Raw genomic sequence first — 12,439 nt, forward strand, 5'->3', positions numbered from 1 at the left:
CCTATAGGGCTCGAAACGTGTAGGGCCATTAGGGGATGTTTACCTTTTCATTTGAATTTAAATAGAAAGGTTTTTCAATTATGATTGAAATGCTAATTATTATTATTATTGATTTAATACACTGAAAAACTGATAAAGGGTATCTACTTGTGTGTTTCGGGCACTTCATTCATATGAAGCAACCACGCTACAACCCAAGTCCAACTGGAGAGTAAAATGAGAGTCATGAAACTAATAATCAGATTAGATGGGTTGAATCATCAGTTTTTATGTTACTGCTGTACAGTCTGGATCATTCCAAAGCCTTCCTAACATAAGAAGAGTTTGAAAATGTTTTTTTTCAAGAATTTGATTTCACTTTCAAGGAGATCTCCTTTGTTCTCATAAACGAGAACAGTTAAAAGAAGAGAGCTAAGTGTTCTACACCATGTTACATCTAATAAAGTCAGACACTGCAGTACTATGGAACCATTCTGCTTTTATAAACGGAAGCAAGTGATACACTGAAAAGGTTGGTTTACTGAGAAAGTTGAACTGTATAATTATGTCTGCGGTCAATTTGAATTCTATTACAATTCAATGCAGCTTTAAATATTTCAGAAATGATATCTTACCATTGGTACTTTTCAGAATAAATTGTAATACTCCAACTGTAACAAAGCATAGAAATAAAAAGAATAAAGAAAAGTCAATAGATGCTCACATCCATATTCATAAATTGTAAAATCCCTTTCAGTAGTCGAATGATGTTTGCACTCTTTCATCATAGAACACAGTAGGAATCAGTACCTTGGCTATAGACATGTTCTCTATACTATATATGTATTTGAAAGTGATATTACCACACATGGACAGTCACTGCTCTGTATATATAGTGCTATTTATGCTTGATTTTTTTCTTCATTTTAGTTTTGTTCATATATACATGTTATGAGATTCATTATCTGGAAATCTGTTATCCATAAAGCTCTGAAATAGGATATGGCCATCTCCCATAGACTCCATTTTTATAAAATAATTACATTTCAACAAGCCTATTGTATTTAGTTAATGTTGACATTATGTAGATCAAAATTACGGAAAGATCCCTTACCTGGAAAACCCGAGGTCACGAGCATTCGGGATAACAGGTCCCATACCTGTATAACTCTGAACTATAGTTAATATAGGGGCATATTTATCAAGGGTTGAATTTCAAATTGAAAAACTTCGAAATTTGAATTAAAAAAGACCAACGAAAATTAAGTTGAAGGGTTTTTTTTGGTCAAATAGGTCTGTTTTCGATCAAATAGGTCCGAATTCAAATCGAACGAATCAAAGGAATAGCGCATTCGAACGAATTTGATTCAAAGTTGTTCAAAGTCCACCAATTGACTCCAAATTGGTTCTCGGAAGTCCCCCATAGGCTAAAACAGCAATTCGGCAGGTTTTAGATGGCGAATAGTTGAAGTCAGATTTTTAAAGAGACAGTACATGATAAATTTCCATATTCGAATTTTTGAATTTTTGAAATTCAAATCAAATTTGGACTATTTCCTAGTCGTAGTACACAAAAAATAGCTTGAAATTCAATTTTTTTTCATTCGAAAATTCACCTTGACCTTTGATAAATCTGCCCCTAAATGTGACCATTTAAATCCTTATACCTCTTTAACAATAAAATAAAAAGCAGATTTATATACAGTATGTATTGCACATGCGAGAAGTGACCAGCAAAAGTCTGGTAGTCATTGAGCTTGAAGGGGTGTAAATACACAAGCAAAAGTACATTCCTTATTGCATGCAATTGACTGCAGGGGCACTTCACTCCAAGGGGCATATTTACTAAGCTCGAGTGAAGGATTCGAAGTAAAAAAAACTTCAAATTTCAAAGTTTTTTTTTGGGAACTTCGACCATCGAATAGGCTACTTCGACCTTCGACTACGACTTCGACTTTGAAAATAACGATTCAAACTAAAAATTGTTCGACTATTCGATAGTCGAAGTACTGTCTCTTTAAAAAAAAACTTTGACTACCTACTTCGGCACTTTGAACCTACCAAGCACCAATGTTAGCCTATGGGGACCTTCCCCATAAGCTTTCTAAGCTTTTTTTGATTGAAGGAAAATCCTTCGAATCGTTCCATTCAAAGGATTGAATCGTTCAATCGAACGATTTTTCCTTCGATCGTTTGATCGAAGTATTTGCGGTAAATCCTTCAACTTCGATATTCGAAGTCAAAGGATTTTACTTCGATGTTCGAATATCGAGGGTTAATTAACCCTTGATATTCGACCCTTAGTAAATGGGCCTCTAATTCACTAAAATGCAAAGTTGCATCTCAGCAGCAATTTTCACTAGCGTTACTTTGGCTGGGTGAGCATTTCATAGCAAATTTTTGCTAGAGTTTATTTGTGCCTAACAAAACTTTTGTAGCACTCTCAGTTTCATTTAAATCGGGCAAGTACCTAAAAGTTGTATGGACATTTTTTTGTAAAAACCTGTTTTTCCATGACAGCATCTCTTTAATATCTGAGCCCTATAATCTTCAACTTAAATATTTGAGCCCTATAATCTTCAACTTAAAACTACTCCTTTTCCCCATTTATAACAAAACTGTCTGCGTGCCATTTAATGGCTTCCAAGGTACTGAAACTCGAGCAGCCAAATATCCTCGGGAATTTCTTACACTTTTTTAACATGAAAATTGCAGATCATCATGTATTGAAAACAGCTTTGATAACTTCCCGCAGTCAACATAATAAACGCTTGACAAGGTGCTAATGAAGGTTAGAGAAGATTCGTTTGAACAAACGGGTGCAAGATTTAGCTTTTAACACTACATTACTGCATGACAGACAGAAATTGATCTAATTTTAAAAAAATATAAAATGTGTGTGTGAGTGTGAGTGTAAAAATGTATGGTTAAAAGCTCTTACTTAAAGTGTTTAATACTATCTTTTGAAATTAAAATATGTATTCAGTCTTCTGAGAATAACATCTTTTAAAAAAAATATGCTTAAGCATATGGGTCGGTGAACTAGCCATCTGTCTATGTATTATTAAATGTCTCAAAGGTCCAATATATCAACCCTGTTAACACCCGCAATGTACTTTTTCCCCACACCTTTTTTTGACGGAATGAAAGATGTACCAGTGTAAACAGGATTCATTATTCATAACTTATGTATAAATGTAAATATTTAAGTGGATGATATACTCTACCAAACATTCTATCAAGTGTGAATAAATAATGTATAATTGAATGTACTGTGAACATGCCTCATTATAGAAAACCAAAGAAAAGGAAGAGGGAAAATGTGGATGATACATGAAAAGCTCATTACCATGAATATTTATATAATTATCCGTGCATACATCAGGTTTTCCCTTAACAGCATCTATTACTTTAGAGGGCACTTTATCAGTCAAAAAACATTTATCTTCAGTATTACCTTCTGTAGCATTAAATAACCTGTGCAGTCAATTAAAAATCACTTTTTTATATGTATAGGCATTGTTTTTAGGTGTTTGTGATGGGGTAGGAACAGCTATTGAAATCACTTTTTTTCACAAGTGCCTGTTTATAGTAAACTTTATAGAAGGCAGGATTAGTAAGGTATTTAGTAACTGAGAGCGTTAGATTGTTCACTAGACAGTGTCAGCCTATACACAGATTTTTAGAACCTAGATAGATAGAAACTATAGTGGAAATATGAACATAATTAGGTAAACATTTTAAAAACAAAATGTATTTCATTTTACCGTTAAAAAATAAAAATATTGGTGTGGAACTATACAGGTATAGGATCTATTATACAGAAACTCAATATCTAGAAAGCAGTACTTTTTCCACATTGATTCCTGTTTACACATTCAAATCTTTATTTCATCGTTTTTGATAGCAAACCCGTCCTGGACCTATCCAATATTTACATTTTTTAAGGTATGGTGCTACAAATGATGGCCAATAGAGATCTGGCTCTCGCACACCCTTTTAGAAGATAAATACAATGCTGTCTGGTGCACAATGGTAGAGGTCGGCAACCCCAAATCTAGTCTAGAAGTCAAACAATACAGAGGCACACAGAGCTGATGCAAGCAATGAACACCTTGCATGTTTATTGCGGAAGCGCAGTGCAACATTTCGGGGTCAGGCCCCTATGCTTTTGCAAAAGTGCATAACCTGCATTTATCAACATTGAACCTCATTTTCCAGTTTGCTGCCCAGTTTTCCAACTTAGACAAATCACTCTGCAAAGTGGCAGCATCCTGCATGGAACCTATAGTTCTGCATAATTTACTATCATCTGCAGAAATAGAAACAGTACTTTCAATGCCCACCTCCAGGTCATTAATAAACAAGTTGAAAAGAAAGGGACCTAGTACAGAGCCCTGAGGTACTCCACTAACAACACTGGTCCAATTAGAAAAAGTTCCATTTACTACCACTCTTTGTAGTCTATCTTTTAGCCAGTTCTCTATCCAGGTACACATACTATGTTCCAGGCCAACATTCCTTAATTTAACCAGTAATCTTTTGTGTGGCAGTGTATCAAATGCGTTAGCAAAGTCTAAATAAATCATATCCACTGCTATCCCAGAATCGAGGTCCCTGCTTTCTTTCTCATAAAAAGAAATTAAGTTAGTCTGGCAAGATCTATTACGCATAAAACCATGCTGGCATACACTCATAGTATTATGATTTGCTATAAAGTCCAGTATCTTATCCTTTAATAACCCTTCAAAAAGCTTTCCTACTACTGACGTCAGACTAACTGGCCTATAATATTGAGGCTGAGAACGGGATCCTTTTGTGAATAGAGGCACCACATTAGCAATTCGCCAGTCTCTCAGGACTATGCCAGATCTCAATGAATCATGAACAATTAAGTAAAGAGGTTTGGCAATCACAGAGCTAAGCTCGCTAAGTACCCTGGGATGAATACCATCTGGCCCCAGACCTTTGTTAATCTTAACATGTTCTAGTCTCTTTTGAATTTCCTCATGTGTGAACCATGCATCATTAGTTGTATTACTAGAATTGGGACTATTAAGAAGGAAACCTTCAATAACTGGTTCCTCATTTGTGGTACATCATACTTTCCTTTCAAAGCATTTATATGCTTGTACATAAAACTCTAAGGAATAAGGCAAATGTTTTCTTTTTAATCAAACTAGACCATGCTGTGAACCTAACTCATGGCATATTACCATATGTCCATTGTATTTTTACCATGTCAAGTGAGTTCCTTTCATTGAGTTTGGTACTGTATCACATCATCAATATGACTGCTGCATATTGCTACAATTCACAGTAATCTATAGTATATCTCTACAATATAAAGTAGTATACTGCAGTTATTAAGGTAAGAATACCCAATATAGTACACATACTGTAAGCATAGCTGTTGGGGGTCAAATGTCAGATGTGTTGAAAATTCACTATATCAGCTGCATTTCAGGCTGCTGAACATGGTCATAAGAAGAATCTCCTAACTGGTATTCCGGTTTATGACACAATTATAAAAACTGATGGTTCCGTGCTCTAAATTGATTTGAACTCCCGCTGACTTGTATTTATTTGTATTTGTCATGCTATATAAAAACACATATGCGTAGCAACATACACACATAGAGCTCCACATAATACACCTTGCTTTGTTATAGCCAAGTGAATCATTGTACTAGAATTTATGGAACCATATGGCGCCATTTTTTTTTATATCCACAGGCACTTTTTCAAAGTCATGGGGTGGAAAACATTGCACTCTTTCTGGAAATACATTCAAGCAGGAAATAATTTTTAGAGAAACTGTGACGAGTGGATCTGTCCTGTTTTGCTTCACTGAAATTTTTCCAAAACTGTGGGTATATTTTAAAAACGGTGAAAACATACTAAATGTATTGACTGTTTTTCAAGGTGACTTATTTTAGAAGCAAAATACATTGTGGTAATGGGCGACTTTTGAAATGTTTTTTTGCAGAAAAAATATTCTCTGATGGCGAAATATGGGATTTCACTGCATCCATGCCTAGCAAAAAATATTATAGTTGCAGTTATATAACCTTATTTTATACTGATTGTGAGTACACAACCCATTATCGAAGACACTACAAACTCAATTTTAATGAAATAATTCATATTTTTTAATATTATTTCCTTTTTTTTCTATAGTATTAAAAAAGGTATGGGTCCTGTTATGCAGAATGCCCAGGACCTATAGTTTTCCAGATAAGGGAGGTTTGCATAATTTGGATCTCCATACTTGGAATCAATTTAAAACTTAATTAAACCCAATCATACTCCAATAAGGATTAATTATATCTGACTATGAAGATTTTCATTCATCCAGGTCATGTTATATCTAGTATAGGTAAATCTAAAAACAACTGGACTTGCTGAGTAATCAATGAAGACGTTTCACTACTCATCTGAGCAGTAGAGAATCTACACCTCTGTGAATTTCTTCAGATGTCACCTCTTTGAAGAGTTACAATGTGCCATTGTGATTGGATTAGTGGAAGAGTTTATATGCCGAGAATCTCCCACACCAGTCAGTTGAACTGAAGAAGCTGCTCGGATGAGTATTGAAACATCTTCATTGATTACTCAGCAAGTCCAGTTGTTTTTAGATTTACCTATACTAGATATTAATTATATCCTAGTTAGGATTAAGTATATGGTACTGTTTTATTATTACAGAGAAAAAGAAAATATTTTTTAAACATTTGAATTATTTTATTAAAATAGAATCTATATGAGATGGCCTCCCCATAATTCGGAGCTTTCTGGATAGAGGGTTTCCAGATAACTGATCCCATACCTGTACATTGCACTTGAATTTAAAATATCGTTGGGTTTATTTGATTTTTTTTGTAGACATAAGGTATGGAGATCAAAATTACAGAAAGATCCCAAACATGCTGGATAACAAAGTCCCATGCATGTATATAACATTTGTATGCATGGCACGTATAATACGCATCACACAACTACTGTATACCTTTATGTCCTTATATAAGAGAAGTTTTCTTTTACAAAATATCGCTCTTGAAATTTATTCCCAGAAAGCAATTTTGATGGATAGTCATCCTACATTTCATACTACCAGACAGAATGTGGTGTGAAGATTTTAGCCCTAAAAGAAAAATACAGTCAAACAATATCGATGCTATGTTATCATTTACAGAATATAATTAGGTAAATAAATGTTAGACACTGTTATGTATAGATAATAAATTTACTGCTGCTAATTATATTTAAATTAACTGAGGTCAGTCCCCAAATGATTCATAAGAAAGTCTCATGGCTCATACCACAAACATTCAATTTACACACATGAAGCTTCTAACCACACAATTCAAAATTAAACATAGTGAGAAGGAAGTAATGTCTGTGTCTTTTTTTTTTTTAGAGAAAATCTGTTCCTATTTTTTAACATATTTACCAGTTTTTATTTTGACAGTTGAATTTGCAGAAAAAACCTTTGATCTTAATTATCGGTTCACCTTTGGCAATAAAATGACTGTTCCTGTTCATACCGTGTCAACACATACAACAGAATGCCTGAAATTTTACTATCAGCGAGAGATTCAGTGCTCCTCATTTACAGTGCAGTGTTAGTATATGGCTGTTGAGTCAGGTAATTAATTGGCATTCAGGGCTGCAACATTATGTGATAAATTACAGGGTTGGTATGCCCAGCAATTTTATATAGTGAGTTACTGTAGGAGCTGTTGTTATTGCTCAGAAAAACACAACACAATCCTGGTTATAGAAAAATGAAGTCTTTCACTTTTTTTGGGGGTGAATGCTTTGGCTTTGAGTCAAGTCAAACTTTTTTTGTCCCCATGCACAACTGAAGAGCATGCAGGAGAGGTCCTGTCTCATGCCATACCATTTATCATGGAGAATACTAATTTTTCACAATTCCGTTGCAGATTCTGGAAAAATAATAATGCACTTTGTGTTTGGCCCACATCTTAAAGGAAGCAGAATTATCATGCTAGAAAAATAATGTTCCCAAGCACAGAGAGTTCCAGAATTCCTTCAAGTAATATGTGGGTCAGGAAAAACTCAAACTGTATCTGACCCTAACCTGCAAAATGTTGCCATTGTAGGACCCACTCCCAACCCAGACCAGCATATTCTCACTCTGTACACTATTCTGTGTGTGCGTCTGGTTCCAAGACAAGGAATCTTTGGGAGTAGTGAAGGAGTGTACTTCCCAGTCTGACCCAACCCAAACCAAATCCCAAACCCACAATGGTTGGATATCAACCCAACTGATGGTCAACCCCATGGGTCGCTGTGGGTTTCAGGTCAACCTGCACATCACTAGTGCCTTCCCCCATCAACCCTATATTATACAGCATTGCCAAATGTAGGCAGGGCTGTAATCACGAAGTGGACACAGAGAATATTTATGGGGAAATATTTTTAAGTTGATAGCAGGGAGAAAAGTAGGAAAAATGGCCTACAGAGCTGAACTATAGTATGTAATATTGGTGCTCAAAGCAATATACTACTTGGCTCAGCGCCCACACACAACCCACCTTGCCCTGTGATTCCACCACCAACATTGCTGCTCCCACTGCCTGCTGTCACTCACTTTCTCTATTCATATCCTGAAAGCCGTCCCTTCTTCTCCTTACAGGCTCCAAACTCTTTCTGAACTGCACCCATCCCAACGTCACCCTTTGAAAGTGCCCAGTCTTTCTACCTCTGATAGTCCATATTGTACAATATTTAAGAAAGTAACATAAGGTGGCCTATATCAACACTTCAAAATGTATAAGGATCAACTACTCCCACAGCTTCTACTTCTATTCAGTGTGCAACTGTGCCTAACAGGAAGACACTGGGCAATTAGAGGCAATAATGTGACATTAATATGAACATTCCCTTGTGCCATTACTCTTTTATTTGAGGTGCTAAATTAAGTAACAGGAGCAGCATCCTAGTCCTTATTTTAAAAGTGATAATATACTAATTGGAGATTTAATTAAAAAAAATTTAAACAAAGACTATTAAGTGTCATAATACATATCAATAGCATTGGCACAAAAACCTGCACCATCAAGTTAAGTTATTATGTATTTAAAAAAATAATTCATTTAGAGTTGTGCTTTAGGACCAATATTTTATACGACATATAGGGGCACATTTACTATGGGTCGAATATCGAGTGCCAATTAACCCGCGATATTCGACCGTCAAAGTAAAATCCTTGGACTTCGAATATCGAAGGATTTACCACATTTCATTTGTTCGTTCGATTGATCGTAGGAAAAATCATTCGATCAACGATTCTAAGGATTTTAATCCATCGATCAAATGATTTTCCTTCAATCCCAAATTGAAAGGAAAGCCTATGGGGACCTTCCCCATAGGCTAACATTGATGTTCGGTAGGTTTTAGTTGGCGAAGTAGGTGGTCGAAGTTTTTTTTAAAGAGACAGTACTTCAACTATCGAATAGTCGAACGATTTTTTGTTAGAATTGTTCAATTCCAAGTCGAAGTCGTAGTCGAAGGTCGAAGTAGCCTATTCGATGGCCAAAAAAAAGTTTGAAATTCGAAGTATTTTTTCTTCTATTCATTCACTCGAGCTAAGTAAATGTGCCCAATAATAGCTTTACAACAGTCAAAGCAAGTGGATACGTTTAGGGGGTTATTTATTAAAGTCTGAATGAAAAAAACTCAAAAATTTGAGGTTTTTTTTACTGTAAAATCTGAATTTTTAGTGAATAAAAAACTTTTTTTATTAAAACCAGATGCTGCAAAAAGTCAGAATCTGAAAATCAATCATCTCAGAGCTGCCGAGCTTGTATATAAGTCAATGGGAGAGGTCCCTATCCTATTTGGATGTTTCTGTTTTCTGCTTTGGAATTAGCCAGAAAATCCAACTATTTCTGACTTTTCGGGCAAAAATCCCAAAGAGCCAGAAAAAAATCATACGATTCTGGTTTTCGCTTGATTTTATAGAGTTTATACCCGATTCGATTAAATCGTGTTTTTTATTAATAAATAGATTCACATGGATTCTAGTTTGATTGGACTATTTTATTTTAAAAAAAAATGTAAATAATCTGGTTTTCTATTACACAGACATACCTGGTTCAAATCTACAGAGAAGGCACAAGAATTTTTTAAGAAGAAGAAAGGTATGGAAAGAAAACTCAGACAATATGACCATCCAGAACTTCTCAAAATACCAGGGACTGCAATTACTGAACTCAGTGATCCCGAACCTGTAGCTTGTGAGCAACATGTTGATCCCCAACCCCTTGAATGTTGCTCTCAGTGGCCTCAAAGCAGGTGCTTATTTTTGAATGAGGCAAGTTTTGGTTGCATAAAAACCATGTGTACTGCCCAATAGACCCACCTGTAAGCAACCAGCCCACAAAGGGGCTACCAATAGCCAATAACAACCCTTTTTTGGCACCACCCAGGTACATTTTTCATGTGTGTGTTGCTCCCCAACTCTTTTTACATCTGAAAGATGCTCATGGGTGAAAAAGGGTGGGGACTCGTGAATTAACCATTCCCCTGCTCTGCATTGGGCTGGGCTATGGTATATGAACCCAGCAGGAGTTTGTTATAATTTGTCTTAAACAAAAACAAATCTTTGCACCACAGCCCTTATATTCAATGCATACGTTTAGCCAGATTTACTTAACTTCTTTACAAATTTCTGCAGGATACTTTCTCCTTCATAAATTCATTGAGTTTCTTCTGCATATTTATATTTCCAAAGAAACTTTCACATGCAGGAGACAAAGCAGAAACTGGCTTGAATTCAACATAACACAGACATGGCAAAAGCTGAATTTGATAAACTATTTTATTTCTACTTCAGGTACTGCGGTAACAATGCAGCTATGTGAGAGAATATTTTTCAGTGAAAGAGAGAATATTTTTCAGACACCACCTTCCCCTAGAAAGGACAATATAAATGTTGCTACTGGCAGCTTGAGGATATAAATTGCTCACTTAAGGTCACAAGGAAACTACATCGGAATGTAATCAGGCTTCTCAGCTTTAGTCTTCAGGTACAGATTCTTCATCATTCCTAGTGCATGTTTCTTGCAAACTCTCACACATTTATGGTATTTTTTAAGAAATGAGATTAAATAGATTGTTTTGTATGAAACACATAAGAGGCATGTTTATTAAAATTCAAACTTGGGAATCATATTGTCTGAATTTTATCACAGTTATTAACACTTTTGTGACTGTCTGACTGTTTAAATAAACTGGCATATCTATCTTTTTATGACTTTTTTTTTTTTTTTAATATGTCAGTTCATCATTTGAGAAGTCAAAATTAAATGTAAATTGGGGTGTTGGAGTTCAGTGACAACCTTGAACTCTAACATCCTACCAATTTGGAAAGTCCAAGCGACAGAAAGGCTTTGCACTCTTTGCAATCATACAGTATACAGGGGACTTAATAAATGAGTGAAAATATGATTTCATATTGCAACATATTGGTACTCCTATGGGGAAAAGGGGTGATTTAGTAAGACACAAAATAAAATATTGACCCTTAGTGCTTATTCAAAATGCAGTCATGTTCGGGGTAGCAGTCATGTGCCTGGCAGATAGGCAGGTTAAAAAAAGTAAAAAGGTTGAACTTGATGGACGTGTGTATTTTTTCAACCTAACTTACTATGTTACTATAAGTTTTTGCTCCCTAAAATGGGCCCTGTATTCTGTAGTAAATACACTTTTAGCCATGTTCTTTAATGAATACTATAGTGTATGGACCCAACCACTTTGGTCACATATAAAGTTATGACAATCAGAGGAGCCATTCTTCTACTTGAGGTTAGTTTGGAAATACTTTTCAGATGTGTCTGTAAGGTGGCCCTTCTGTTTCTCATACCTTCTGGTTGTTTGAAATGTGCATGAAGTCATAAAGGGTAGAATACAGGGTGCAAAGTTCAAACATATGGCAGTTTATGTGAAGATAAACCACCCTGGGATAGGATATTAAAAATAAACTCATCCTTCCTGACCTCAGCCTGTTCTTTTGTGCTTTTATTCATTTGTGGAGCTCTTTTGTGTTGAAGGTTAACTTTGAACCGTCTCCCAAACAATCCCATTCCTGTATGGCTGTGCCTGATCTCAAATTTTGGGGTCTGTTTACTAAATCTGACTTTAAGTTTCAGCATGTTATCGCTGAGAATATTTTCCGCCAGAATATTCACAGCGACTAAGTTTACTAAACAGTGATGCGCTCAGAAGTCATTGCGATCACTTGTGGTAACTACGTTAGCAAACCAGCTTACGTTGTGATTGGCTACATTAAACTGTGCATTTCTATGAAGCAAAGAGATTGACTGGTATGATTTCTTGTTCATATGATTCTATTGGCAGAAGGGTTTATATGATGCAGACATGTTTGATTGGTGTTACTCTGGTAATGTTGTTGGATAGTATAATCATCAGT

The 12,439-nt window shown here is 35.5% G+C and overlaps 1 pseudogene; it reads right to left on the bottom strand.

Moving 5' to 3' along the window:
- Positions 1–272: 272 nt before the first annotated feature.
- Positions 273–12,439, bottom strand: part of LOC121400534 — a 112,843-nt pseudogene continuing 100,676 nt past the window's right edge.

The sequence above is a fragment of the Xenopus laevis genome, chromosome 1L (genome assembly GCF_017654675.1).
Source record: "Xenopus laevis strain J_2021 chromosome 1L, Xenopus_laevis_v10.1, whole genome shotgun sequence".
NCBI classification, from domain to species: domain Eukaryota; kingdom Metazoa; phylum Chordata; class Amphibia; order Anura; family Pipidae; genus Xenopus; species Xenopus laevis.